Source organism: Pelmatolapia mariae, linkage group LG23, assembly GCF_036321145.2.
Source record: "Pelmatolapia mariae isolate MD_Pm_ZW linkage group LG23, Pm_UMD_F_2, whole genome shotgun sequence".
Taxonomy (NCBI): Eukaryota; Metazoa; Chordata; class Actinopteri; order Cichliformes; family Cichlidae; genus Pelmatolapia; species Pelmatolapia mariae.
Window position 1 is genome coordinate 20,228,959 of NC_086246.1, and position 26,667 is coordinate 20,255,625.

The window sequence follows — 26,667 nt, forward strand, 5'->3', positions numbered from 1 at the left end:
GTTCTTGTTGTTTTTTTGTTTTACACAAAAGCGAAAGGCAATCAGGAGCGTTGTCACGAAGCCTTTCCTGAAGCTGCCTCCACTGAGTGAGCAGCAGCGCCCTCTGCCGTTTGTGTGTTGAAGTGCAAAAGCTTACAGCACCTGGTATTCCCAGGCGGTCTCCCATCCAAGTACTGACCAGGCCCGACCCTGCTTGGCTTCCGAGATCAGACGAGATCGGGCGTGTTCAGGGTGGTATGGCCGTAAGCCAGTGAAGCCCGCTATAAAAGACCTTTTATAGGCTGCAAATGTCACAGCGTTTAAACTATAGTATTGTGCTAAACTTCATGTGTTACAGCGAGAACATGCAAACCTTTGTTGTTAACTGCAGCTTCAACATTGAGCTGCAAAAATGCTTTTCCCGCAGTAACATCACGATAATAACACATGTTAGGTTCTCACAGCACAGTGTTAAAGTGACAGCGAGCACACAGTGTGTTAGGACCATTTGGAAGTCCAACATTTTTGCGGTTTGGAGAATTCAGCTTGTATACAGAACATGAAAACGTAAGCATGACTGTGTCATCACAGCATGTATAAAAAGGCTGTTTCTGAAGCGTTCCCTCGCTTACGGCCATACCGCCCTGAACACGCCCGATCTCGTCTGATCTCGGCAGCCAAGCAGGGCCGGGCCTGGTCAGTACTTGGATGGGTGACTGCCTGGGAATACCGGGTGCTGTAAGCTTCTGCACTTCAACACGCAAATGACAGTTTAAATATTGAAACGAATCTGAGGCACTCTTTTAGCGCATTTTCTAATAGGATGGTTAGTGAGTCTTGCGCAAAGAGCTCTCCCACTGATGTAGTAATGTCAAAATCTTCAAGCGTTATATCAATATCACTGTACATGCACAGAGCACCTGTAGATGTTTTTGTGCACACACTCACAAATGTTTATGACGTGAAGTTTGCAGCATTGAGTATGCATTACAGCTGTGCTGTCATGTGCAGGTATTAAAAAAAATAGAAACCAATCAATATCCTTCACTCTAAATTGTTTTTTAAATCACAACAAAATGGGTTACAGTATCTACATGAACCCCGTTGTCGAGGAAGCCTCTCACTTACGGCCATACCACGCCTGAGCTCATCTGACCTCTGAAGCTAAGCAGGGGCTGTCCTGGATAGTAGCATCACCTTCACCTTGCTCCATGTTAGAAACTCCATGATATCGTGTTCCCTGCTCAGGGTATCACATTGATGCGCATTTACGCAGTATTCTTCGGGACCGCAGCCAGCAGCCAATAAGAATTAAAACTCGTTGCTCATGGGTGTCAGGTGGACACTGTGCCTGCTGCACACTACAAGGTTAACAAGTTCCTCACTACTGAGCCCAGACGGACTAGCCATAGACATTTTCTGCATTTACGGAATAAATAAGTTTGTGCATTTCCTAAATATTTCGTTCTTGTTGTTTTTTTGTTTTACACAAAAGCGAAAGGCAATCAGGAGCGTTGTCACGAAGCCTTTCCTGAAGCTGCCTCCACTGAGTGAGCAGCAGCGCCCTCTGCCGTTTGTGTGTTGAAGTGCAAAAGCTTACAGCACCTGGTATTCCCAGGCGGTCTCCCATCCAAGTACTGACCAGGCCCGACCCTGCTTAGCTTCCGAGATCAGACGAGATCGGGCGTGTTCAGGGTGGTATGGCCGTAAGCCAGTGAAGCCCGCTATAAAAGACCTTTTATAGGCTGCAAATGTCACAGCGTTTAAACTATAGTATTGTGCTAAACTTCATGTGTTACAGCGAGAACATGCAAACCTTTGTTGTTAACTGCAGCTTCAACATTGAGCTGCAAAAATGCTTTTCCCGCAGTAACATCACGATAATAACACATGTTAGGTTCTCACAGCACAGTGTTAAAGTGACAGCGAGCACACAGTGTGTTAGGACCATTTGGAAGTCCAACATTTTTGCGGTTTGGAGAATTCAGCTTGTATACAGAACATGAAAACGTAAGCATGACTGTGTCATCACAGCATGTATAAAAAGGCTGTTTCTGAAGCGTTCCCTCGCTTACGGCCATACCGCCCTGAACACGCCCGATCTCGTCTGATCTCGGCAGCCAAGCAGGGCCGGGCCTGGTCAGTACTTGGATGGGTGACCGCCTGGGAATACCGGGTGCTGTAAGCTTTTTGCACTTCAACACGCAAATGACAGTTTAAATATTGAAACGAATCTGAGGCACTCTTTTAGCTCATTTTCTAATAGGATGGTTAGTGAGTCTTGCGCAAAGAGCTCTCCCACTGATGTAGTAATGTCAAAATCTTCAAGCGTTATATCAATATCACTGTACATGCACAGAGCACCTGTAGATGTTTTTGTGCACACACTCACAAATGTTTATGACGTGAAGTTTGCAGCATTGAGTATGCATTACAGCTGTGCTGTCATGTGCAGGTATTAAAAAAAATAGAAACCAATCAATATCCTTCACTCTAAATTGTTTTTTAAATCACAACAAAATGGGTTACAGTATCTACATGAACCCCGTTGTCGAGGAAGCCTCTCACTTACGGCCATACCACGCCTGAACTCATCTGACCTCTGAAGCTAAGCAGGGGCTGTCCTGGATAGTAGCATCACCTTCACCTTGCTCCATGTTAGAAACTCCATGATATCGTGTTCCCTCCTCAGGGTATCACATTGATGCGCATTTACGCAGTATTCTTCGGGACCGCAGCCAGCAGCCAATAAGAATTAAAACTCGTTGCTCATGGGTGTCAGGTGGACACTGTGCCTGCTGCACACTACAAGGTTAACAAGTTCCTCACTACTGAGCCCAGACGGACTAGCCATAGACATTTTCTGCATTTACGGAATAAATAAGTTTGTGCATTTCCTAAATATTTCGTTCTTGTTGTTTTTTTGTTTTACACAAAAGCGAAAGGCAATCAGGAGCGTTGTCACGAAGCCTTTCCTGAAGCTGCCTCCACTGAGTGAGCAGCAGCGCCCTCTGCCGTTTGTGTGTTGAAGTGCAAAAGCTTACAGCACCTGGTATTCCCAGGCGGTCTCCCATCCAAGTACTGACCAGGCCCGACCCTGCTTGGCTTCCGAGATCAGACGAGATCGGGCGTGTTCAGGGTGGTATGGCCGTAAGCCAGTGAAGCCCGCTATAAAAGACCTTTTATAGGCTGCAAATGTCACAGCGTTTAAACTATAGTATTGTGCTAAACTTCATGTGTTACAGCGAGAACATGCAAACCTTTGTTGTTAACTGCAGCTTCAACATTGAGCTGCAAAAATGCTTTTCCCGCAGTAACATCACGATAATAACACATGTTAGGTTCTCACAGCACAGTGTTAAAGTGACAGCGAGCACACAGTGTGTTAGGACCATTTGGAAGTCCAACATTTTTGCGGTTTGGAGAATTCAGCTTGTATACAGAACATGAAAACGTAAGCATGACTGTGTCATCACAGCATGTATAAAAAGGCTGTTTCTGAAGCGTTCCCTCGCTTACGGCCATACCGCCCTGAACACGCCCGATCTCGTCTGATCTCGGCAGCCAAGCAGGGCCGGGCCTGGTCAGTACTTGGATGGGTGACCGCCCGGGAATACCGGGTGCTGTAAGCTTTTGCACTTCAACACGCAAATGACAGTTTAAATATTGAAACGAATCTGAGGCACTCTTTTAGCTCATTTTCTAATAGGATGGTTAGTGAGTCTTGCGCAAAGAGCTCTCCCACTGATGTAGTAATGTCAAAATCTTCAAGCGTTATATCAATATCACTGTACATGCACAGAGCACCTGTAGATGTTTTTGTGCACACACTCACAAATGTTTATGACGTGAAGTTTGCAGCATTGAGTATGCATTACAGCTGTGCTGTCATGTGCAGGTATTAAAAAAAATAGAAACCAATCAATATCCTTCACTCTAAATTGTTTTTTAAATCACAACAAAATGGGTTACAGTATCTACATGAACCCCGTTGTCGAGGAAGCCTCTCACTTACGGCCATACCACGCCTGAGCTCATCTGACCTCTGAAGCTAAGCAGGGGCTGTCCTGGATAGTAGCATCACCTTCACCTTGCTCCATGTTAGAAACTCCATGATATCGTGTTCCCTGCTCAGGGTATCACATTGATGCGCATTTACGCAGTATTCTTCGGGACCGCAGCCAGCAGCCAATAAGAATTAAAACTCGTTGCTCATGGGTGTCAGGTGGACACTGTGCCTGCTGCACACTACAAGGTTAACAAGTTCCTCACTACTGAGCCCAGACGGACTAGCCATAGACATTTTCTGCATTTACGGAATAAATAAGTTTGTGCATTTCCTAAATATTTCGTTCTTGTTGTTTTTTTGTTTTACACAAAAGCGAAAGGCAATCAGGAGCGTTGTCACGAAGCCTTTCCTGAAGCTGCCTCCACTGAGTGAGCAGCAGCGCCCTCTGCCGTTTGTGTGTTGAAGTGCAAAAGCTTACAGCACCTGGTATTCCCAGGCGGTCTCCCATCCAAGTACTGACCAGGCCCGACCCTGCTTAGCTTCCGAGATCAGACGAGATCGGGCGTGTTCAGGGTGGTATGGCCGTAAGCGAGTGAAGCCCGCTATAAAAGACCTTTTATAGGCTGCAAATGTCACAGCGTTTAAACTATAGTATTGTGCTAAACTTCATGTGTTACAGCGAGAACATGCAAACCTTTGTTGTTAACTGCAGCTTCAACATTGAGCTGCAAAAATGCTTTTCCCGCAGTAACATCACGATAATAACACATGTTAGGTTCTCACAGCACAGTGTTAAAGTGACAGCGAGCACACAGTGTGTTAGGACCATTTGGAAGTCCAACATTTTTGCGGTTTGGAGAATTCAGCTTGTATACAGAACATGAAAACGTAAGCATGACTGTGTCATCACAGCATGTATAAAAAGGCTGTTTCTGAAGCGTTCCCTCGCTTACGGCCATACCGCCCTGAACACGCCCGATCTCGTCTGATCTCGGCAGCCAAGCAGGGCCGGGCCTGGTCAGTACTTGGATGGGTGACCGCCCGGGAATACCGGGTGCTGTAAGCTTTTGCACTTCAACACGCAAATGACAGTTTAAATATTGAAACGAATCTGAGGCACTCTTTTAGCTCATTTTCTAATAGGATGGTTAGTGAGTCTTGCGCAAAGAGCTCTCCCACTGATGTAGTAATGTCAAAATCTTCAAGCGTTATATCAATATCACTGTACATGCACAGAGCACCTGTAGATGTTTTTGTGCACACACTCACAAATGTTTATGACGTGAAGTTTGCAGCATTGAGTATGCATTACAGCTGTGCTGTCATGTGCAGGTATTAAAAAAAATAGAAACCAATCAATATCCTTCACTCTAAATTGTTTTTTAAATCACAACAAAATGGGTTACAGTATCTACATGAACCCCGTTGTCGAGGAAGCCTCTCACTTACGGCCATACCACGCCTGAACTCATCTGACCTCTGAAGCTAAGCAGGGGCTGTCCTGGATAGTAGCATCGCCTTCACCTTGCTCCATGTTAGAAACTCCATGATATCGTGTTCCCTCCTCAGGGTATCACATTGATGCGCATTTACGCAGTATTCTTCGGGACCGCAGCCAGCAGCCAATAAGAATTAAAACTCGTTGCTCATGGGTGTCAGGTGGACACTGTGCCTGCTGCACACTACAAGGTTAACAAGTTCCTCACTACTGAGCCCAGACGGACTAGCCATAGACATTTTCTGCATTTACGGAATAAATAAGTTTGTGCATTTCCTAAATATTTCGTTCTTGTTGTTTTTTTGTTTTACACAAAAGCGAAAGGCAATCAGGAGCGTTGTCACGAAGCCTTTCCTGAAGCTGCCTCCACTGAGTGAGCAGCAGCGCCCTCTGCCGTTTGTGTGTTGAAGTGCAAAAGCTTACAGCACCTGGTATTCCCAGGCGGTCTCCCATCCAAGTACTGACCAGGCCCGACCCTGCTTGGCTTCCGAGATCAGACGAGATCGGGCGTGTTCAGGGTGGTATGGCCGTAAGCCAGTGAAGCCCGCTATAAAAGACCTTTTATAGGCTGCAAATGTCACAGCGTTTAAACTATAGTATTGTGCTAAACTTCATGTGTTACAGCGAGAACATGCAAACCTTTGTTGTTAACTGCAGCTTCAACATTGAGCTGCAAAAATGCTTTTCCCGCAGTAACATCACGATAATAACACATGTTAGGTTCTCACAGCACAGTGTTAAAGTGACAGCGAGCACACAGTGTGTTAGGACCATTTGGAAGTCCAACATTTTTGCGGTTTGGAGAATTCAGCTTGTATACAGAACATGAAAACGTAAGCATGACTGTGTCATCACAGCATGTATAAAAAGGCTGTTTCTGAAGCGTTCCCTCGCTTACGGCCATACCGCCCTGAACACGCCCGATCTCGTCTGATCTCGGCAGCCAAGCAGGGCCGGGCCTGGTCAGTACTTGGATGGGTGACCGCCCGGGAATACCGGGTGCTGTAAGCTTTTGCACTTCAACACGCAAATGACAGTTTAAATATTGAAACGAATCTGAGGCACTCTTTTAGCTCATTTTCTAATAGGATGGTTAGTGAGTCTTGCGCAAAGAGCTCTCCCACTGATGTAGTAATGTCAAAATCTTCAAGCGTTATATCAATATCACTGTACATGCACAGAGCACCTGTAGATGTTTTTGTGCACACACTCACAAATGTTTATGACGTGAAGTTTGCAGCATTGAGTATGCATTACAGCTGTGCTGTCATGTGCAGGTATTAAAAAAAATAGAAACCAATCAATATCCTTCACTCTAAATTGTTTTTTAAATCACAACAAAATGGGTTACAGTATCTACATGAACCCCGTTGTCGAGGAAGCCTCTCACTTACGGCCATACCACGCCTGAGCTCATCTGACCTCTGAAGCTAAGCAGGGGCTGTCCTGGATAGTAGCATCACCTTCACCTTGCTCCATGTTAGAAACTCCATGATATCGTGTTCCCTGCTCAGGGTATCACATTGATGCGCATTTACGCAGTATTCTTCGGGACCGCAGCCAGCAGCCAATAAGAATTAAAACTCGTTGCTCATGGGTGTCAGGTGGACACTGTGCCTGCTGCACACTACAAGGTTAACAAGTTCCTCACTACTGAGCCCAGACGGACTAGCCATAGACATTTTCTGCATTTACGGAATAAATAAGTTTGTGCATTTCCTAAATATTTCGTTCTTGTTGTTTTTTTGTTTTACACAAAAGCGAAAGGCAATCAGGAGCGTTGTCACGAAGCCTTTCCTGAAGCTGCCTCCACTGAGTGAGCAGCAGCGCCCTCTGCCGTTTGTGTGTTGAAGTGCAAAAGCTTACAGCACCTGGTATTCCCAGGCGGTCTCCCATCCAAGTACTGACCAGGCCCGACCCTGCTTAGCTTCCGAGATCAGACGAGATCGGGCGTGTTCAGGGTGGTATGGCCGTAAGCGAGTGAAGCCCGCTATAAAAGACCTTTTATAGGCTGCAAATGTCACAGCGTTTAAACTATAGTATTGTGCTAAACTTCATGTGTTACAGCGAGAACATGCAAACCTTTGTTGTTAACTGCAGCTTCAACATTGAGCTGCAAAAATGCTTTTCCCGCAGTAACATCACGATAATAACACATGTTAGGTTCTCACAGCACAGTGTTAAAGTGACAGCGAGCACACAGTGTGTTAGGACCATTTGGAAGTCCAACATTTTTGCGGTTTGGAGAATTCAGCTTGTATACAGAACATGAAAACGTAAGCATGACTGTGTCATCACAGCATGTATAAAAAGGCTGTTTCTGAAGCGTTCCCTCGCTTACGGCCATACCGCCCTGAACACGCCCGATCTCGTCTGATCTCGGCAGCCAAGCAGGGCCGGGCCTGGTCAGTACTTGGATGGGTGACCGCCCGGGAATACCGGGTGCTGTAAGATTTTGCACTTCAACACGCAAATGACAGTTTAAATATTGAAACGAATCTGAGGCACTCTTTTAGCTCATTTTCTAATAGGATGGTTAGTGAGTCTTGCGCAAAGAGCTCTCCCACTCATGTAGTAATGTCAAAATCTTCAAGCGTTATATCAATATCACTGTACATGCACAGAGCACCTGTAGATGTTTTTGTGCACACACTCACAAATGTTTATGACGTGAAGTTTGCAGCATTGAGTATGCATTACAGCTGTGCTGTCATGTGCAGGTATTAAAAAAAATAGAAACCAATCAATATCCTTCACTCTAAATTGTTTTTTAAATCACAACAAAATGGGTTACAGTATCTACATGAACCCCGTTGTCGAGGAAGCCTCTCACTTACGGCCATACCACGCCTGAACTCATCTGACCTCTGAAGCTAAGCAGGGGCTGTCCTGGATAGTAGCATCACCTTCACCTTGCTCCATGTTAGAAACTCCATGATATCGTGTTCCCTGCTCAGGGTATCACATTGATGCGCATTTACGCAGTATTCTTCGGGACCGCAGCCAGCAGCCAATAAGAATTAAAACTCGTTGCTCATGGGTGTCAGGTGGACACTGTGCCTGCTGCACACTACAAGGTTAACAAGTTCCTCACTACTGAGCCCAGACGGACTAGCCATAGACGTTTTCTGCATTTACGGAATAAATAAGTTTGTGCATTTCCTAAATATTTCGTTCTTGTTGTTTTTTTGTTTTACACAAAAGCGAAAGGCAATCAGGAGCGTTGTCACGAAGCCTTTCCTGAAGCTGCCTCCACTGAGTGAGCAGCAGCGCCCTCTGCCGTTTGTGTGTTGAAGTGCAAAAGCTTACAGCACCTGGTATTCCCAGGCGGTCTCCCATCCAAGTACTGACCAGGCCCGACCCTGCTTAGCTTCCGAGATCAGACGAGATCGGGCGTGTTCAGGGTGGTATGGCCGTAAGCCAGTGAAGCCCGCTATAAAAGACCTTTTATAGGCTGCAAATGTCACAGCGTTTAAACTATAGTATTGTGCTAAACTTCATGTGTTACAGCGAGAACATGCAAACCTTTGTTGTTAACTGCAGCTTCAACATTGAGCTGCAAAAATGCTTTTCCCGCAGTAACATCACGATAATAACACATGTTAGGTTCTCACAGCACAGTGTTAAAGTGACAGCGAGCACACAGTGTGTTAGGACCATTTGGAAGTCCAACATTTTTGCGGTTTGGAGAATTCAGCTTGTATACAGAACATGAAAACGTAAGCATGACTGTGTCATCACAGCATGTATAAAAAGGCTGTTTCTGAAGCGTTCCCTCGCTTACGGCCATACCGCCCTGAACACGCCCGATCTCGTCTGATCTCGGCAGCCAAGCAGGGCCGGGCCTGGTCAGTACTTGGATGGGTGACCGCCCGGGAATACCGGGTGCTGTAAGCTTTTGCACTTCAACACGCAAATGACAGTTTAAATATTGAAACGAATCTGAGGCACTCTTTTAGCTCATTTTCTAATAGGATGGTTAGTGAGTCTTGCGCAAAGAGCTCTCCCACTGATGTAGTAATGTCAAAATCTTCAAGCGTTATATCAATATCACTGTACATGCACAGAGCACCTGTAGATGTTTTTGTGCACACACTCACAAATGTTTATGACGTGAAGTTTGCAGCATTGAGTATGCATTACAGCTGTGCTGTCATGTGCAGGTATTAAAAAAAATAGAAACCAATCAATATCCTTCACTCTAAATTGTTTTTTAAATCACAACAAAATGGGTTACAGTATCTACATGAACCCCGTTGTCGAGGAAGCCTCTCACTTACGGCCATACCACGCCTGAGCTCATCTGACCTCTGAAGCTAAGCAGGGGCTGTCCTGGATAGTAGCATCACCTTCACCTTGCTCCATGTTAGAAACTCCATGATATCGTGTTCCCTGCTCAGGGTATCACATTGATGCGCATTTACGCAGTATTCTTCGGGACCGCAGCCAGCAGCCAATAAGAATTAAAACTCGTTGCTCATGGGTGTCAGGTGGACACTGTGCCTGCTGCACACTACAAGGTTAACAAGTTCCTCACTACTGAGCCCAGACGGACTAGCCATAGACGTTTTCTGCATTTACGGAATAAATAAGTTTGTGCATTTCCTAAATATTTCGTTCTTGTTGTTTTTTTGTTTTACACAAAAGCGAAAGGCAATCAGGAGCGTTGTCACGAAGCCTTTCCTGAAGCTGCCTCCACTGAGTGAGCAGCAGCGCCCTCTGCCGTTTGTGTGTTGAAGTGCAAAAGCTTACAGCACCTGGTATTCCCAGGCGGTCTCCCATCCAAGTACTGACCAGGCCCGACCCTGCTTAGCTTCCGAGATCAGACGAGATCGGGCGTGTTCAGGGTGGTATGGCCGTAAGCCAGTGAAGCCCGCTATAAAAGACCTTTTATAGGCTGCAAATGTCACAGCGTTTAAACTATAGTATTGTGCTAAACTTCATGTGTTACAGCGAGAACATGCAAACCTTTGTTGTTAACTGCAGCTTCAACATTGAGCTGCAAAAATGCTTTTCCCGCAGTAACATCACGATAATAACACATGTTAGGTTCTCACAGCACAGTGTTAAAGTGACAGCGAGCACACAGTGTGTTAGGACCATTTGGAAGTCCAACATTTTTGCGGTTTGGAGAATTCAGCTTGTATACAGAACATGAAAACGTAAGCATGACTGTGTCATCACAGCATGTATAAAAAGGCTGTTTCTGAAGCGTTCCCTCGCTTACGGCCATACCGCCCTGAACACGCCCGATCTCGTCTGATCTCGGCAGCCAAGCAGGGCCGGGCCTGGTCAGTACTTGGATGGGTGACCGCCCGGGAATACCGGGTGCTGTAAGCTTTTGCACTTCAACACGCAAATGACAGTTTAAATATTGAAACGAATCTGAGGCACTCTTTTAGCTCATTTTCTAATAGGATGGTTAGTGAGTCTTGCGCAAAGAGCTCTCCCACTGATGTAGTAATGTCAAAATCTTCAAGCGTTATATCAATATCACTGTACATGCACAGAGCACCTGTAGATGTTTTTGTGCACACACTCACAAATGTTTATGACGTGAAGTTTGCAGCATTGAGTATGCATTACAGCTGTGCTGTCATGTGCAGGTATTAAAAAAAATAGAAACCAATCAATATCCTTCACTCTAAATTGTTTTTTAAATCACAACAAAATGGGTTACAGTATCTACATGAACCCCGTTGTCGAGGAAGCCTCTCACTTACGGCCATACCACGCCTGAGCTCATCTGACCTCTGAAGCTAAGCAGGGGCTGTCCTGGATAGTAGCATCACCTTCACCTTGCTCCATGTTAGAAACTCCATGATATCGTGTTCCCTGCTCAGGGTATCACATTGATGCGCATTTACGCAGTATTCTTCGGGACCGCAGCCAGCAGCCAATAAGAATTAAAACTCGTTGCTCATGGGTGTCAGGTGGACACTGTGCCTGCTGCACACTACAAGGTTAACAAGTTCCTCACTACTGAGCCCAGACGGACTAGCCATAGACATTTTCTGCATTTACGGAATAAATAAGTTTGTGCATTTCCTAAATATTTCGTTCTTGTTGTTTTTTTGTTTTACACAAAAGCGAAAGGCAATCAGGAGCGTTGTCACGAAGCCTTTCCTGAAGCTGCCTCCACTGAGTGAGCAGCAGCGCCCTCTGCCGTTTGTGTGTTGAAGTGCAAAAGCTTACCGCACCTGGTATTCCCAGGCGGTCTCCCATCCAAGTACTGACCAGGCCCGACCCTGCTTAGCTTCCGAGATCAGACGAGATCGGGCGTGTTCAGGGTGGTATGGCCGTAAGCGAGTGAAGCCCGCTATAAAAGACCTTTTATAGGCTGCAAATGTCACAGCGTTTAAACTATAGTATTGTGCTAAACTTCATGTGTTACAGCGAGAACATGCAAACCTTTGTTGTTAACTGCAGCTTCAACATTGAGCTGCAAAAATGCTTTTCCCGCAGTAACATCACGATAATAACACATGTTAGGTTCTCACAGCACAGTGTTAAAGTGACAGCGAGCACACAGTGTGTTAGGACCATTTGGAAGTCCAACATTTTTGCGGTTTGGAGAATTCAGCTTGTATACAGAACATGAAAACGTAAGCATGACTGTGTCATCACAGCATGTATAAAAAGGCTGTTTCTGAAGCGTTCCCTCGCTTACGGCCATACCGCCCTGAACACGCCCGATCTCGTCTGATCTCGGCAGCCAAGCAGGGCCGGGCCTGGTCAGTACTTGGATGGGTGACCGCCCGGGAATACCGGGTGCTGTAAGCTTTTGCACTTCAACACGCAAATGACAGTTTAAATATTGAAACGAATCTGAGGCACTCTTTTAGCTCATTTTCTAATAGGATGGTTAGTGAGTCTTGCGCAAAGAGCTCTCCCACTCATGTAGTAATGTCAAAATCTTCAAGCGTTATATCAATATCACTGTACATGCACAGAGCACCTGTAGATGTTTTTGTGCACACACTCACAAATGTTTATGACGTGAAGTTTGCAGCATTGAGTATGCATTACAGCTGTGCTGTCATGTGCAGGTATTAAAAAAAATAGAAACCAATCAATATCCTTCACTCTAAATTGTTTTTTAAATCACAACAAAATGGGTTACAGTATCTACATGAACCCCGTTGTCGAGGAAGCCTCTCACTTACGGCCATACCACGCCTGAACTCATCTGACCTCTGAAGCTAAGCAGGGGCTGTCCTGGATAGTAGCATCACCTTCACCTTGCTCCATGTTAGAAACTCCATGATATCGTGTTCCCTGCTCAGGGTATCACATTGATGCGCATTTACGCAGTATTCTTCGGGACCGCAGCCAGCAGCCAATAAGAATTAAAACTCGTTGCTCATGGGTGTCAGGTGGACACTGTGCCTGCTGCACACTACAAGGTTAACAAGTTCCTCACTACTGAGCCCAGACGGACTAGCCATAGACGTTTTCTGCATTTACGGAATAAATAAGTTTGTGCATTTCCTAAATATTTCGTTCTTGTTGTTTTTTTGTTTTACACAAAAGCGAAAGGCAATCAGGAGCGTTGTCACGAAGCCTTTCCTGAAGCTGCCTCCACTGAGTGAGCAGCAGCGCCCTCTGCCGTTTGTGTGTTGAAGTGCAAAAGCTTACAGCACCTGGTATTCCCAGGCGGTCTCCCATCCAAGTACTGACCAGGCCCGACCCTGCTTAGCTTCCGAGATCAGACGAGATCGGGCGTGTTCAGGGTGGTATGGCCGTAAGCCAGTGAAGCCCGCTATAAAAGACCTTTTATAGGCTGCAAATGTCACAGCGTTTAAACTATAGTATTGTGCTAATCTTCATGTGTTACAGCGAGAACATGCAAACCTTTGTTGTTAACTGCAGCTTCAACATTGAGCTGCAAAAATGCTTTTCCCGCAGTAACATCACGATAATAACACATGTTAGGTTCTCACAGCACAGTGTTAAAGTGACAGCGAGCACACAGTGTGTTAGGACCATTTGGAAGTCCAACATTTTTGCGGTTTGGAGAATTCAGCTTGTATACAGAACATGAAAACGTAAGCATGACTGTGTCATCACAGCATGTATAAAAAGGCTGTTTCTGAAGCGTTCCCTCGCTTACGGCCATACCGCCCTGAACACGCCCGATCTCGTCTGATCTCGGCAGCCAAGCAGGGCCGGGCCTGGTCAGTACTTGGATGGGTGACCGCCCGGGAATACCGGGTGCTGTAAGATTTTGCACTTCAACACGCAAATGACAGTTTAAATATTGAAACGAATCTGAGGCACTCTTTTAGCTCATTTTCTAATAGGATGGTTAGTGAGTCTTGCGCAAAGAGCTCTCCCACTCATGTAGTAATGTCAAAATCTTCAAGCGTTATATCAATATCACTGTACATGCACAGAGCACCTGTAGATGTTTTTGTGCACACACTCACAAATGTTTATGACGTGAAGTTTGCAGCATTGAGTATGCATTACAGCTGTGCTGTCATGTGCAGGTATTAAAAAAAATAGAAACCAATCAATATCCTTCACTCTAAATTGTTTTTTAAATCACAACAAAATGGGTTACAGTATCTACATGAACCCCGTTGTCGAGGAAGCCTCTCACTTACGGCCATACCACGCCTGAACTCATCTGACCTCTGAAGCTAAGCAGGGGCTGTCCTGGATAGTAGCATCACCTTCACCTTGCTCCATGTTAGAAACTCCATGATATCGTGGTCCCTCCTCAGGGTATCACATTGATGCGCATTTACGCAGTATTCTTCGGGACCGCAGCCAGCAGCCAATAAGAATTAAAACTCGTTGCTCATGGGTGTCAGGTGGACACTGTGCCTGCTGCACACTACAAGGTTAACAAGTTCCTCACTACTGAGCCCAGACGGACTAGCCATAGACGTTTTCTGCATTTACGGAATAAATAAGTTTGTGCATTTCCTAAATATTTCGTTCTTGTTGTTTTTTTGTTTTACACAAAAGCGAAAGGCAATCAGGAGCGTTGTCACGAAGCCTTTCCTGAAGCTGCCTCCACTGAGTGAGCAGCAGCGCCCTCTGCCGTTTGTGTGTTGAAGTGCAAAAGCTTACAGCACCTGGTATTCCCAGGCGGTCTCCCATCCAAGTACTGACCAGGCCCGACCCTGCTTAGCTTCCGAGATCAGACGAGATCGGGCGTGTTCAGGGTGGTATGGCCGTAAGCCAGTGAAGCCCGCTATAAAAGACCTTTTATAGGCTGCAAATGTCACAGCGTTTAAACTATAGTATTGTGCTAAACTTCATGTGTTACAGCGAGAACATGCAAACCTTTGTTGTTAACTGCAGCTTCAACATTGAGCTGCAAAAATGCTTTTCCCGCAGTAACATCACGATAATAACACATGTTAGGTTCTCACAGCACAGTGTTAAAGTGACAGCGAGCACACAGTGTGTTAGGACCATTTGGAAGTCCAACATTTTTGCGGTTTGGAGAATTCAGCTTGTATACAGAACATGAAAACGTAAGCATGACTGTGTCATCACAGCATGTATAAAAAGGCTGTTTCTGAAGCGTTCCCTCGCTTACGGCCATACCGCCCTGAACACGCCCGATCTCGTCTGATCTCGGCAGCCAAGCAGGGCCGGGCCTGGTCAGTACTTGGATGGGTGACCGCCCGGGAATACCGGGTGCTGTAAGCTTTTGCACTTCAACACGCAAATGACAGTTTAAATATTGAAACGAATCTGAGGCACTCTTTTAGCTCATTTTCTAATAGGATGGTTAGTGAGTCTTGCGCAAAGAGCTCTCCCACTGATGTAGTAATGTCAAAATCTTCAAGCGTTATATCAATATCACTGTACATGCACAGAGCACCTGTAGATGTTTTTGTGCACACACTCACAAATGTTTATGACGTGAAGTTTGCAGCATTGAGTATGCATTACAGCTGTGCTGTCATGTGCAGGTATTAAAAAAAATAGAAACCAATCAATATCCTTCACTCTAAATTGTTTTTTAAATCACAACAAAATGGGTTACAGTATCTACATGAACCCCGTTGTCGAGGAAGCCTCTCACTTACGGCCATACCACGCCTGAGCTCATCTGACCTCTGAAGCTAAGCAGGGGCTGTCCTGGATAGTAGCATCACCTTCACCTTGCTCCATGTTAGAAACTCCATGATATCGTGTTCCCTGCTCAGGGTATCACATTGATGCGCATTTACGCAGTATTCTTCGGGACCGCAGCCAGCAGCCAATAAGAATTAAAACTCGTTGCTCATGGGTGTCAGGTGGACACTGTGCCTGCTGCACACTACAAGGTTAACAAGTTCCTCACTACTGAGCCCAGACGGACTAGCCATAGACATTTTCTGCATTTACGGAATAAATAAGTTTGTGCATTTCCTAAATATTTCGTTCTTGTTGTTTTTTTGTTTTACACAAAAGCGAAAGGCAATCAGGAGCGTTGTCACGAAGCCTTTCCTGAAGCTGCCTCCACTGAGTGAGCAGCAGCGCCCTCTGCCGTTTGTGTGTTGAAGTGCAAAAGCTTACCGCACCTGGTATTCCCAGGCGGTCTCCCATCCAAGTACTGACCAGGCCCGACCCTGCTTAGCTTCCGAGATCAGACGAGATCGGGCGTGTTCAGGGTGGTATGGCCGTAAGCGAGTGAAGCCCGCTATAAAAGACCTTTTATAGGCTGCAAATGTCACAGCGTTTAAACTATAGTATTGTGCTAAACTTCATGTGTTACAGCGAGAACATGCAAACCTTTGTTGTTAACTGCAGCTTCAACATTGAGCTGCAAAAATGCTTTTCCCGCAGTAACATCACGATAATAACACATGTTAGGTTCTCACAGCACAGTGTTAAAGTGACAGCGAGCACACAGTGTGTTAGGACCATTTGGAAGTCCAACATTTTTGCGGTTTGGAGAATTCAGCTTGTATACAGAACATGAAAACGTAAGCATGACTGTGTCATCACAGCATGTATAAAAAGGCTGTTTCTGAAGCGTTCCCTCGCTTACGGCCATACCGCCCTGAACACGCCCGATCTCGTCTGATCTCGGCAGCCAAGCAGGGCCGGGCCTGGTCAGTACTTGGATGGGTGACCGCCCGGGAATACCGGGTGCTGTAAGCTTTTGCACTTCAACACGCAAATGACAGTTTAAATATTGAAACGAATCTGAGGCACTCTTTTAGCTCATTTTCTAATAGGATGGTTAGTGAGTCTTGCGCAAAGAGCTCTCCCACTCATGTAGTAATGTCAAAATCTTCAAGCGTTATATCAATATCACTGTACATGCACAGAGCACCTGTAGATGTTTTTGTGCACACACTCACAAATGTTTATGACGTGAAGTTTGCAGCATTGAGTATGCATTACAGCTGTGCTGTCATGTGCAGGTATTAAAAAAAATAGAAACCAATCAATATCCTTCACTCTAAATTGTTTTTTAAATCACAACAAAATGGGTTACAGTATCTACATGAACCCCGTTGTCGAGGAAGCCTCTCACTTACGGCCATACCACGCCTGAACTCATCTGACCTCTGAAGCTAAGCAGGGGCTGTCCTGGATAGTAGCATCACCTTCACCTTGCTCCATGTTAGAAACTCCATGATATCGTGTTCCCTGCTCAGGGTATCACATTGATGCGCATTTACGCAGTATTCTTCGGGACCGCAGCCAGCAGCCAATAAGAATTAAAACTCGTTGCTCATGGGTGTCAGGTGGACACTGTGCCTGCTGCACACTACAAGGTTAACAAGTTCCTCACTACTGAGCCCAGACGGACTAGCCATAGACGTTTTCTGCATTTACGGAATAAATAAGTTTGTGCATTTCCTAAATATTTCGTTCTTGTTGTTTTTTTGTTTTACACAAAAGCGAAAGGCAATCAGGAGCGTTGTCACGAAGCCTTTCCTGAAGCTGCCTCCACTGAGTGAGCAGCAGCGCCCTCTGCCGTTTGTGTGTTGAAGTGCAAAAGCTTACAGCACCTGGTATTCCCAGGCGGTCTCCCATCCAAGTACTGACCAGGCCCGACCCTGCTTAGCTTCCGAGATCAGACGAGATCGGGCGTGTTCAGGGTGGTATGGCCGTAAGCCAGTGAAGCCCGCTATAAAAGACCTTTTATAGGCTGCAAATGTCACAGCGTTTAAACTATAGTATTGTGCTAATCTTCATGTGTTACAGCGAGAACATGCAAACCTTTGTTGTTAACTGCAGCTTCAACATTGAGCTGCAAAAATGCTTTTCCCGCAGTAACATCACGATAATAACACATGTTAGGTTCTCACAGCACAGTGTTAAAGTGACAGCGAGCACACAGTGTGTTAGGACCATTTGGAAGTCCAACATTTTTGCGGTTTGGAGAATTCAGCTTGTATACAGAACATGAAAACGTAAGCATGACTGTGTCATCACAGCATGTATAAAAAGGCTGTTTCTGAAGCGTTCCCTCGCTTACGGCCATACCGCCCTGAACACGCCCGATCTCGTCTGATCTCGGCAGCCAAGCAGGGCCGGGCCTGGTCAGTACTTGGATGGGTGACCGCCCGGGAATACCGGGTGCTGTAAGATTTTGCACTTCAACACGCAAATGACAGTTTAAATATTGAAACGAATCTGAGGCACTCTTTTAGCTCATTTTCTAATAGGATGGTTAGTGAGTCTTGCGCAAAGAGCTCTCCCACTCATGTAGTAATGTCAAAATCTTCAAGCGTTATATCAATATCACTGTACATGCACAGAGCACCTGTAGATGTTTTTGTGCACACACTCACAAATGTTTATGACGTGAAGTTTGCAGCATTGAGTATGCATTACAGCTGTGCTGTCATGTGCAGGTATTAAAAAAAATAGAAACCAATCAATATCCTTCACTCTAAATTGTTTTTTAAATCACAACAAAATGGGTTACAGTATCTACATGAACCCCGTTGTCGAGGAAGCCTCTCACTTACGGCCATACCACGCCTGAACTCATCTGACCTCTGAAGCTAAGCAGGGGCTGTCCTGGATAGTAGCATCACCTTCACCTTGCTCCATGTTAGAAACTCCATGATATCGTGGTCCCTCCTCAGGGTATCACATTGATGCGCATTTACGCAGTATTCTTCGGGACCGCAGCCAGCAGCCAATAAGAATTAAAACTCGTTGCTCATGGGTGTCAGGTGGACACTGTGCCTGCTGCACACTACAAGGTTAACAAGTTCCTCACTACTGAGCCCAGACGGACTAGCCATAGACATTTTCTGCATTTACGGAATAAATAAGTTTGTGCATTTCCTAAATATTTCGTTCTTGTTGTTTTTTTGTTTTACACAAAAGCGAAAGGCAATCAGGAGCGTTGTCACGAAGCCTTTCCTGAAGCTGCCTCCACTGAGTGAGCAGCAGCGCCCTCTGCCGTTTGTGTGTTGAAGTGCAAAAGCTTACAGCACCTGGTATTCCCAGGCGGTCTCCCATCCAAGTACTGACCAGGCCCGACCCTGCTTAGCTTCCGAGATCAGACGAGATCGGGCGTGTTCAGGGTGGTATGGCCGTAAGCGAGTGAAGCCCGCTATAAAAGACCTTTTATAGGCTGCAAATGTCACAGCGTTTAAACTATAGTATTGTGCTAAACTTCATGTGTTACAGCGAGAACATGCAAACCTTTGTTGTTAACTGCAGCTTCAACATTGAGCTGCAAAAATGCTTTTCCCGCAGTAACATCACGATAATAACACATGTTAGGTTCTCACAGCACAGTGTTAAAGTGACAGCGAGCACACAGTGTGTTAGGACCATTTGGAAGTCCAACATTTTTGCGGTTTGGAGAATTCAGCTTGTATACAGAACATGAAAACGTAAGCATGACTGTGTCATCACAGCATGTATAAAAAGGCTGTTTCTGAAGCGTTCCCTCGCTTACGGCCATACCGCCCTGAACACGCCCGATCTCGTCTGATCTCGGCAGCCAAGCAGGGCCGGGCCTGGTCAGTACTTGGATGGGTGACCGCCCGGGAATACCGGGTGCTGTAAGCTTTTGCACTTCAACACGCAAATGACAGTTTAAATATTGAAACGAATCTGAGGCACTCTTTTAGCTCATTTTCTAATAGGATGGTTAGTGAGTCTTGCGCAAAGAGCTCTCCCACTCATGTAGTAATGTCAAAATCTTCAAGCGTTATATCAATATCACTGTACATGCACAGAGCACCTGTAGATGTTTTTGTGCACACACTCACAAATGTTTATGACGTGAAGTTTGCAGCATTGAGTATGCATTACAGCTGTGCTGTCATGTGCAGGTATTAAAAAAAATAGAAACCAATCAATATCCTTCACTCTAAATTGTTTTTTAAATCACAACAAAATGGGTTACAGTATCTACATGAACCCCGTTGTCGAGGAAGCCTCTCACTTACGGCCATACCACGCCTGAGCTCATCTGACCTCTGAAGCTAAGCAGGGGCTGTCCTGGATAGTAGCATCACCTTCACCTTGCTCCATGTTAGAAACTCCATGATATCGTGTTCCCTGCTCAGGGTATCACATTGATGCGCATTTACGCAGTATTCTTCGGGACCGCAGCCAGCAGCCAATAAGAATTAAAACTCGTTGCTCATGGGTGTCAGGTGGACACTGTGCCTGCTGCACACTACAAGGTTAACAAGTTCCTCACTACTGAGCCCAGACGGACTAGCCATAGACATTTTCTGCATTTACGGAATAAATAAGTTTGTGCATTTCCTAAATATTTCGTTCTTGTTGTTTTTTTGTTTTACACAAAAGCGAAAGGCAATCAGGAGCGTTGTCACGAAGCCTTTCCTGAAGCTGCCTCCACTGAGTGAGCAGCAGCGCCCTCTGCCGTTTGTGTGTTGAAGTGCAAAAGCTTACAGCACCTGGTATTCCCAGGCGGTCTCCCATCCAAGTACTGACCAGGCCCGACCCTGCTTAGCTTCCGAGATCAGACGAGATCGGGCGTGTTCAGGGTGGTATGGCCGTAAGCGAGTGAAGCCCGCTATAAAAGACCTTTTATAGGCTGCAAATGTCACAGCGTTTAAACTATAGTATTGTGCTAAACTTCATGTGTTACAGCGAGAACATGCAAACCTTTGTTGTTAACTGCAGCTTCAACATTGAGCTGCAAAAATGCTTTTCCCGCAGTAACATCACGATAATAACACATGTTAGGTTCTCACAGCACAGTGTTAAAGTGACAGCGAGCACACAGTGTGTTAGGACCATTTGGAAGTCCAACATTTTTGCGGTTTGGAGAATTCAGCTTGTATACAGAACATGAAAACGTAAGCATGACTGTGTCATCACAGCATGTATAAAAAGGCTGTTTCTGAAGCGTTCCCTCGCTTACGGCCATACCGCCCTGAACACGCCCGATCTCGTCTGATCTCGGCAGCCAAGCAGGGCCGGGCCTGGTCAGTACTTGGATGGGTGACCGCCCGGGAATACCGGGTGCTGTAAGCTTTTGCACTTCAACACGCAAATGACAGTTTAAATATTGAAACGAATCTGAGGCACTCTTTTAGCTCATTTTCTAATAGGATGGTTAGTGAGTCTTGCGCAAAGAGCTCTCCCACTGATGTAGTAATGTCAAAATCTTCAAGCGTTATATCAATATCACTGTACATGCACAGAGCACCTGTAGATGTTTTTGTGCACACACTCACAAATGTTTATGACGTGAAGTTTGCAGCATTGAGTATGCATTACAGCTGTGCTGTCATGTGCAGGTATTAAAAAAAATAGAAACCAATCAATATCCTTCACTCTAAATTGTTTTTTAAATCACAACAAAATGGGTTACAGTATCTACATGAACCCCGTTGTCGAGGAAGCCTCTCACTTACGGCCATACCACGCCTGAGCTCATCTGACCTCTGAAGCTAAGCAGGGGCTGTCCTGGATAGTAGCATCACCTTCACCTTGCTCCATGTTAGAAACTCCATGATATCGTGTTCCCTGCTCAGGGTATCACATTGATGCGCATTTACGCAGTATTCTTCGGGACCGCAGCCAGCAGCCAATAAGAATTAAAACTCGTTGCTCATGGGTGTCAGGTGGACACTGTGCCTGCTGCACACTACAAGGTTAACAAGTTCCTCACTACTGAGCCCAGACGGACTAGCCATAGACATTTTCTGCATTTACGGAATAAATAAGTTTGTGCATTTCCTAAATATTTCGTTCTTGTTGTTTTTTTGTTTTACACAAAAGCGAAAGGCAATCAGGAGCGTTGTCACGAAGCCTTTCCTGAAGCTGCCTCCACTGAGTGAGCAGCAGCGCCCTCTGCCGTTTGTGTGTTGAAGTGCAAAAGCTTACAGCACCTGGTATTCCCAGGCGGTCTCCCATCCAAGTACTGACCAGGCCCGACCCTGCTTAGCTTCCGAGATCAGACGAGATCGGGCGTGTTCAGGGTGGTATGGCCGTAAGCCAGTGAAGCCCGCTATAAAAGACCTTTTATAGGCTGCAAATGTCACAGCGTTTAAACTATAGTATTGTGCTAAACTTCATGTGTTACAGCGAGAACATGCAAACCTTTGTTGTTAACTGCAGCTTCAACATTGAGCTGCAAAAATGCTTTTCCCGCAGTAACATCACGATAATAACACATGTTAGGTTCTCACAGCACAGTGTTAAAGTGACAGCGAGCACACAGTGTGTTAGGACCATTTGGAAGTCCAACATTTTTGCGGTTTGGAGAATTCAGCTTGTATACAGAACATGAAAACGTAAGCATGACTGTGTCATCACAGCATGTATAAAAAGGCTGTTTCTGAAGCGTTCCCTCGCTTACGGCCATACCGCCCTGAACACGCCCGATCTCGTCTGATCTCGGCAGCCAAGCAGGGCCGGGCCTGGTCAGTACTTGGATGGGTGACCGCCCGGGAATACCGGGTGCTGTAAGCTTTTGCACTTCAACACGCAAATGACAGTTTAAATATTGAAACGAATCTGAGGCACTCTTTTAGCTCATTTTCTAATAGGATGGTTAGTGAGTCTTGCGCAAAGAGCTCTCCCACTCATGTAGTAATGTCAAAATCTTCAAGCGTTATATCAATATCACTGTACATGCACAGAGCACCTGTAGATGTTTTTGTGCACACACTCACAAATGTTTATGACGTGAAGTTTGCAGCATTGAGTATGCATTACAGCTGTGCTGTCATGTGCAGGTATTAAAAAAAATAGAAACCAATCAATATCCTTCACTCTAAATTGTTTTTTAAATCACAACAAAATGGGTTACAGTATCTACATGAACCCCGTTGTCGAGGAAGCCTCTCACTTACGGCCATACCACGCCTGAGCTCATCTGACCTCTGAAGCTAAGCAGGGGCTGTCCTGGATAGTAGCATCACCTTCACCTTGCTCCATGTTAGAAACTCCATGATATCGTGTTCCCTCCTCAGGGTATCACATTGATGCGCATTTACGCAGTATTCTTCGGGACCGCAGCCAGCAGCCAATAAGAATTAAAACTCGTTGCTCATGGGTGTCAGGTGGACACTGTGCCTGCTGCACACTACAAGGTTAACAAGTTCCTCACTACTGAGCCCAGACGGACTAGCCATAGACATTTTCTGCATTTACGGAATAAATAAGTTTGTGCATTTCCTAAATATTTCGTTCTTGTTGTTTTTTTGTTTTACACAAAAGCGAAAGGCAATCAGGAGCGTTGTCACGAAGCCTTTCCTGAAGCTGCCTCCACTGAGTGAGCAGCAGCGCCCTCTGCCGTTTGTGTGTTGAAGTGCAAAAGCTTACAGCACCTGGTATTCCCAGGCGGTCTCCCATCCAAGTACTGACCAGGCCCGACCCTGCTTAGCTTCCGAGATCAGACGAGATCGGGCGTGTTCAGGGTGGTATGGCCGTAAGCGAGTGAAGCCCGCTATAAAAGACCTTTTATAGGCTGCAAATGTCACAGCGTTTAAACTATAGTATTGTGCTAAACTTCATGTGTTACAGCGAGAACATGCAAACCTTTGTTGTTAACTGCAGCTTCAACATTGAGCTGCAAAAATGCTTTTCCCGCAGTAACATCACGATAATAACACATGTTAGGTTCTCACAGCACAGTGTTAAAGTGACAGCGAGCACACAGTGTGTTAGGACCATTTGGAAGTCCAACATTTTTGCGGTTTGGAGAATTCAGCTTGTATACAGAACATGAAAACGTAAGCATGACTGTGTCATCACAGCATGTATAAAAAGGCTGTTTCTGAAGCGTTCCCTCGCTTACGGCCATACCGCCCTGAACACGCCCGATCTCGTCTGATCTCGGCAGCCAAGCAGGGCCGGGCCTGGTCAGTACTTGGATGGGTGACCGCCCGGGAATACCGGGTGCTGTAAGCTTTTGCACTTCAACACGCAAATGACAGTTTAAATATTGAAACGAATCTGAGGCACTCTTTTAGCTCATTTTCTAATAGGATGGTTAGTGAGTCTTGCGCAAAGAGCTCTCCCACTGATGTAGTAATGTCAAAATCTTCAAGCGTTATATCAATATCACTGTACATGCACAGAGCACCTGTAGATGTTTTTGTGCACACACTCACAAATGTTTATGACGTGAAGTTTGCAGCATTGAGTATGCATTACAGCTGTGCTGTCATGTGCAGGTATTAAAAAAAATAGAAACCAATCAATATCCTTCACTCTAAATTGTTTTTTAAATCACAACAAAATGGGTTACAGTATCTACATGAACCCCGTTGTCGAGGAAGCCTCTCACTTACGGCCATACCACGCCTGAACTCATCTGACCTCTGAAGCTAAGCAGGGGCTGTCCTGGATAGTAGCATCACCTTCACCTTGCTCCATGTTAGAAACTCCATGATATCGTGTTCCCTGCTCAGGGTATCACATTGATGCGCATTTACGCAGTATTCTTCGGGACCGCAGCCAGCAGCCAATAAGAATTAAAACTCGTTGCTCATGGGTGTCAGGTGGACACTGTGCCTGCTGCACACTACAAGGTTAACAAGTTCCTCACTACTGAGCCCAGACGGACTAGCCATAGACATTTTCTGCATTTACGGAATAAATAAGTTTGTGCATTTCCTAAATATTTCGTTCTTGTTGTTTTTTTGTTTTACACAAAAGCGAAAGGCAATCAGGAGCGTTGTCACGAAGCCTTTCCTGAAGCTGCCTCCACTGAGTGAGCAGCAGCGCCCTCTGCCGTTTGTGTGTTGAAGTGCAAAAGCTTACAGCACCTGGTATTCCCAGGCGGTCTCCCATCCAAGTACTGACCAGGCCCGACCCTGCTTAGCTTCCGAGATCAGACGAGATCGGGCGTGTTCAGGGTGGTATGGCCGTAAGCGAGTGAAGCCCGCTATAAAAGACCTTTTATAGGCTGCAAATGTCACAGCGTTTAAACTATAGTATTGTGCTAAACTTCATGTGTTACAGCGAGAACATGCAAACCTTTGTTGTTAACTGCAGCTTCAACATTGAGCTGCAAAAATGCTTTTCCCGCAGTAACATCACGATAATAACACATGTTAGGTTCTCACAGCACAGTGTTAAAGTGACAGCGAGCACACAGTGTGTTAGGACCATTTGGAAGTCCAACATTTTTGCGGTTTGGAGAATTCAGCTTGTATACAGAACATGAAAACGTAAGCATGACTGTGTCATCACAGCATGTATAAAAAGGCTGTTTCTGAAGCGTTCCCTCGCTTACGGCCATACCGCCCTGAACACGCCCGATCTCGTCTGATCTCGGCAGCCAAGCAGGGCCGGGAATACCGGGTGCTGTAAGATTTTGCACTTCAACACGCAAATGACAGTTTAAATATTGAAACGAATCTGAGGCACTCTTTTAGCTCATTTTCTAATAGGATGGTTAGTGAGTCTTGCGCAAAGAGCTCTCCCACTGATGTAGTAATGTCAAAATCTTCAAGCGTTATATCAATATCACTGTACATGCACAGAGCACCTGTAGATGTTTTTGTGCACACACTCACAAATGTTTATGACGTGAAGTTTGCAGCATTGAGTATGCATTACAGCTGTGCTGTCATGTGCAGGTATTAAAAAAAATAGAAACCAATCAATATCCTTCACTCTAAATTGTTTTTTAAATCACAACAAAATGGGTTACAGTATCTACATGAACCCCGTTGTCGAGGAAGCCTCTCACTTACGGCCATACCACGCCTGAGCTCATCTGACCTCTGAAGCTAAGCAGGGGCTGTCCTGGATAGTAGCATCACCTTCACCTTGCTCCATGTTAGAAACTCCATGATATCGTGTTCCCTGCTCAGGGTATCACATTGATGCGCATTTACGCAGTATTCTTCGGGACCGCAGCCAGCAGCCAATAAGAATTAAAACTCGTTGCTCATGGGTGTCAGGTGGACACTGTGCCTGCTGCACACTACAAGGTTAACAAGTTCCTCACTACTGAGCCCAGACGGACTAGCCATAGACATTTTCTGCATTTACGGAATAAATAAGTTTGTGCATTTCCTAAATATTTCGTTCTTGTTGTTTTTTTGTTTTACACAAAAGCGAAAGGCAATCAGGAGCGTTGTCACGAAGCCTTTCCTGAAGCTGCCTCCACTGAGTGAGCAGCAGCGCCCTCTGCCGTTTGTGTGTTGAAGTGCAAAAGCTTACAGCACCTGGTATTCCCAGGCGGTCTCCCATCCAAGTACTGACCAGGCCCGACCCTGCTTAGCTTCCGAGATCAGACGAGATCGGGCGTGTTCAGGGTGGTATGGCCGTAAGCCAGTGAAGCCCGCTATAAAAGACCTTTTATAGGCTGCAAATGTCACAGCGTTTAAACTATAGTATTGTGCTAAACTTCATGTGTTACAGCGAGAACATGCAAACCTTTGTTGTTAACTGCAGCTTCAACATTGAGCTGCAAAAATGCTTTTCCCGCAGTAACATCACGATAATAACACATGTTAGGTTCTCACAGCACAGTGTTAAAGTGACAGCGAGCACACAGTGTGTTAGGACCATTTGGAAGTCCAACATTTTTGCGGTTTGGAGAATTCAGCTTGTATACAGAACATGAAAACGTAAGCATGACTGTGTCATCACAGCATGTATAAAAAGGCTGTTTCTGAAGCGTTCCCTCGCTTACGGCCATACCGCCCTGAACACGCCCGATCTCGTCTGATCTCGGCAGCCAAGCAGGGCCGGGAATACCGGGTGCTGTAAGATTTTGCACTTCAACACGCAAATGACAGTTTAAATA

General features: G+C 45.5%; 36 non-coding genes across 36 annotated transcripts; 17 read left to right on the top strand and 19 right to left on the bottom strand.

Moving 5' to 3' along the window:
- Positions 1-129: 129 nt before the first annotated feature.
- On the bottom strand, positions 130-248 carry LOC134622120 (5S ribosomal RNA). Its single transcript, XR_010092823.1, has one exon. It is a non-coding gene; the product is annotated as a 5S ribosomal RNA (ribosomal RNA).
- Positions 249-605: 357 nt separating this feature from the next.
- Positions 606-724, top strand: LOC134621660 (5S ribosomal RNA). Its single transcript, XR_010092409.1, has one exon. It is a non-coding gene; the product is annotated as a 5S ribosomal RNA (ribosomal RNA).
- Positions 725-1,572: 848 nt separating this feature from the next.
- On the bottom strand, positions 1,573-1,691 carry LOC134622306 (5S ribosomal RNA). Its single transcript, XR_010092998.1, has one exon. It is a non-coding gene; the product is annotated as a 5S ribosomal RNA (ribosomal RNA).
- Positions 1,692-2,048: 357 nt separating this feature from the next.
- LOC134622223 (5S ribosomal RNA) lies at positions 2,049-2,167 on the top strand. Its single transcript, XR_010092921.1, has one exon. It is a non-coding gene; the product is annotated as a 5S ribosomal RNA (ribosomal RNA).
- An 849-nt stretch (positions 2,168-3,016) lies between these two features.
- Positions 3,017-3,135, bottom strand: LOC134622121 (5S ribosomal RNA). The gene has a single exon (XR_010092824.1). It is a non-coding gene; the product is annotated as a 5S ribosomal RNA (ribosomal RNA).
- A 357-nt stretch (positions 3,136-3,492) lies between these two features.
- On the top strand, positions 3,493-3,611 carry LOC134621556 (5S ribosomal RNA). The gene has a single exon (XR_010092309.1). It is a non-coding gene; the product is annotated as a 5S ribosomal RNA (ribosomal RNA).
- An 848-nt stretch (positions 3,612-4,459) lies between these two features.
- Positions 4,460-4,578, bottom strand: LOC134621453 (5S ribosomal RNA). Its single transcript, XR_010092211.1, has one exon. It is a non-coding gene; the product is annotated as a 5S ribosomal RNA (ribosomal RNA).
- Positions 4,579-4,935: 357 nt separating this feature from the next.
- On the top strand, positions 4,936-5,054 carry LOC134621557 (5S ribosomal RNA). The gene has a single exon (XR_010092310.1). It is a non-coding gene; the product is annotated as a 5S ribosomal RNA (ribosomal RNA).
- An 848-nt stretch (positions 5,055-5,902) lies between these two features.
- Positions 5,903-6,021, bottom strand: LOC134622122 (5S ribosomal RNA). The gene has a single exon (XR_010092825.1). It is a non-coding gene; the product is annotated as a 5S ribosomal RNA (ribosomal RNA).
- Positions 6,022-6,378: 357 nt separating this feature from the next.
- LOC134621558 (5S ribosomal RNA) lies at positions 6,379-6,497 on the top strand. The gene has a single exon (XR_010092311.1). It is a non-coding gene; the product is annotated as a 5S ribosomal RNA (ribosomal RNA).
- An 848-nt stretch (positions 6,498-7,345) lies between these two features.
- Positions 7,346-7,464, bottom strand: LOC134621465 (5S ribosomal RNA). Its single transcript, XR_010092223.1, has one exon. It is a non-coding gene; the product is annotated as a 5S ribosomal RNA (ribosomal RNA).
- A 357-nt stretch (positions 7,465-7,821) lies between these two features.
- Positions 7,822-7,940, top strand: LOC134621709 (5S ribosomal RNA). Its single transcript, XR_010092455.1, has one exon. It is a non-coding gene; the product is annotated as a 5S ribosomal RNA (ribosomal RNA).
- Positions 7,941-8,788: 848 nt separating this feature from the next.
- Positions 8,789-8,907, bottom strand: LOC134621477 (5S ribosomal RNA). The gene has a single exon (XR_010092234.1). It is a non-coding gene; the product is annotated as a 5S ribosomal RNA (ribosomal RNA).
- A 357-nt stretch (positions 8,908-9,264) lies between these two features.
- LOC134621560 (5S ribosomal RNA) lies at positions 9,265-9,383 on the top strand. The gene has a single exon (XR_010092313.1). It is a non-coding gene; the product is annotated as a 5S ribosomal RNA (ribosomal RNA).
- An 848-nt stretch (positions 9,384-10,231) lies between these two features.
- Positions 10,232-10,350, bottom strand: LOC134621488 (5S ribosomal RNA). The gene has a single exon (XR_010092245.1). It is a non-coding gene; the product is annotated as a 5S ribosomal RNA (ribosomal RNA).
- Positions 10,351-10,707: 357 nt separating this feature from the next.
- Positions 10,708-10,826, top strand: LOC134621561 (5S ribosomal RNA). The gene has a single exon (XR_010092314.1). It is a non-coding gene; the product is annotated as a 5S ribosomal RNA (ribosomal RNA).
- An 848-nt stretch (positions 10,827-11,674) lies between these two features.
- Positions 11,675-11,793, bottom strand: LOC134622141 (5S ribosomal RNA). Its single transcript, XR_010092844.1, has one exon. It is a non-coding gene; the product is annotated as a 5S ribosomal RNA (ribosomal RNA).
- A 357-nt stretch (positions 11,794-12,150) lies between these two features.
- LOC134621562 (5S ribosomal RNA) lies at positions 12,151-12,269 on the top strand. The gene has a single exon (XR_010092315.1). It is a non-coding gene; the product is annotated as a 5S ribosomal RNA (ribosomal RNA).
- Positions 12,270-13,117: 848 nt separating this feature from the next.
- LOC134621500 (5S ribosomal RNA) lies at positions 13,118-13,236 on the bottom strand. The gene has a single exon (XR_010092256.1). It is a non-coding gene; the product is annotated as a 5S ribosomal RNA (ribosomal RNA).
- Positions 13,237-13,593: 357 nt separating this feature from the next.
- LOC134621711 (5S ribosomal RNA) lies at positions 13,594-13,712 on the top strand. Its single transcript, XR_010092457.1, has one exon. It is a non-coding gene; the product is annotated as a 5S ribosomal RNA (ribosomal RNA).
- An 848-nt stretch (positions 13,713-14,560) lies between these two features.
- On the bottom strand, positions 14,561-14,679 carry LOC134621513 (5S ribosomal RNA). The gene has a single exon (XR_010092268.1). It is a non-coding gene; the product is annotated as a 5S ribosomal RNA (ribosomal RNA).
- Positions 14,680-15,036: 357 nt separating this feature from the next.
- Positions 15,037-15,155, top strand: LOC134621563 (5S ribosomal RNA). The gene has a single exon (XR_010092316.1). It is a non-coding gene; the product is annotated as a 5S ribosomal RNA (ribosomal RNA).
- Positions 15,156-16,003: 848 nt separating this feature from the next.
- LOC134622142 (5S ribosomal RNA) lies at positions 16,004-16,122 on the bottom strand. Its single transcript, XR_010092845.1, has one exon. It is a non-coding gene; the product is annotated as a 5S ribosomal RNA (ribosomal RNA).
- Positions 16,123-16,479: 357 nt separating this feature from the next.
- LOC134621564 (5S ribosomal RNA) lies at positions 16,480-16,598 on the top strand. The gene has a single exon (XR_010092317.1). It is a non-coding gene; the product is annotated as a 5S ribosomal RNA (ribosomal RNA).
- An 848-nt stretch (positions 16,599-17,446) lies between these two features.
- On the bottom strand, positions 17,447-17,565 carry LOC134621525 (5S ribosomal RNA). The gene has a single exon (XR_010092279.1). It is a non-coding gene; the product is annotated as a 5S ribosomal RNA (ribosomal RNA).
- Positions 17,566-17,922: 357 nt separating this feature from the next.
- On the top strand, positions 17,923-18,041 carry LOC134621713 (5S ribosomal RNA). Its single transcript, XR_010092458.1, has one exon. It is a non-coding gene; the product is annotated as a 5S ribosomal RNA (ribosomal RNA).
- Positions 18,042-18,889: 848 nt separating this feature from the next.
- LOC134621536 (5S ribosomal RNA) lies at positions 18,890-19,008 on the bottom strand. The gene has a single exon (XR_010092290.1). It is a non-coding gene; the product is annotated as a 5S ribosomal RNA (ribosomal RNA).
- A 357-nt stretch (positions 19,009-19,365) lies between these two features.
- On the top strand, positions 19,366-19,484 carry LOC134621565 (5S ribosomal RNA). Its single transcript, XR_010092318.1, has one exon. It is a non-coding gene; the product is annotated as a 5S ribosomal RNA (ribosomal RNA).
- An 848-nt stretch (positions 19,485-20,332) lies between these two features.
- Positions 20,333-20,451, bottom strand: LOC134621548 (5S ribosomal RNA). Its single transcript, XR_010092301.1, has one exon. It is a non-coding gene; the product is annotated as a 5S ribosomal RNA (ribosomal RNA).
- Positions 20,452-20,808: 357 nt separating this feature from the next.
- On the top strand, positions 20,809-20,927 carry LOC134621566 (5S ribosomal RNA). Its single transcript, XR_010092319.1, has one exon. It is a non-coding gene; the product is annotated as a 5S ribosomal RNA (ribosomal RNA).
- An 848-nt stretch (positions 20,928-21,775) lies between these two features.
- Positions 21,776-21,894, bottom strand: LOC134621559 (5S ribosomal RNA). The gene has a single exon (XR_010092312.1). It is a non-coding gene; the product is annotated as a 5S ribosomal RNA (ribosomal RNA).
- Positions 21,895-22,251: 357 nt separating this feature from the next.
- On the top strand, positions 22,252-22,370 carry LOC134621567 (5S ribosomal RNA). Its single transcript, XR_010092320.1, has one exon. It is a non-coding gene; the product is annotated as a 5S ribosomal RNA (ribosomal RNA).
- An 848-nt stretch (positions 22,371-23,218) lies between these two features.
- LOC134621571 (5S ribosomal RNA) lies at positions 23,219-23,337 on the bottom strand. The gene has a single exon (XR_010092323.1). It is a non-coding gene; the product is annotated as a 5S ribosomal RNA (ribosomal RNA).
- A 357-nt stretch (positions 23,338-23,694) lies between these two features.
- On the top strand, positions 23,695-23,813 carry LOC134621568 (5S ribosomal RNA). Its single transcript, XR_010092321.1, has one exon. It is a non-coding gene; the product is annotated as a 5S ribosomal RNA (ribosomal RNA).
- An 848-nt stretch (positions 23,814-24,661) lies between these two features.
- LOC134621582 (5S ribosomal RNA) lies at positions 24,662-24,780 on the bottom strand. The gene has a single exon (XR_010092334.1). It is a non-coding gene; the product is annotated as a 5S ribosomal RNA (ribosomal RNA).
- A 1,291-nt stretch (positions 24,781-26,071) lies between these two features.
- On the bottom strand, positions 26,072-26,190 carry LOC134621594 (5S ribosomal RNA). The gene has a single exon (XR_010092345.1). It is a non-coding gene; the product is annotated as a 5S ribosomal RNA (ribosomal RNA).
- Between the last annotated feature and the right edge of the window lie 477 nt (positions 26,191-26,667).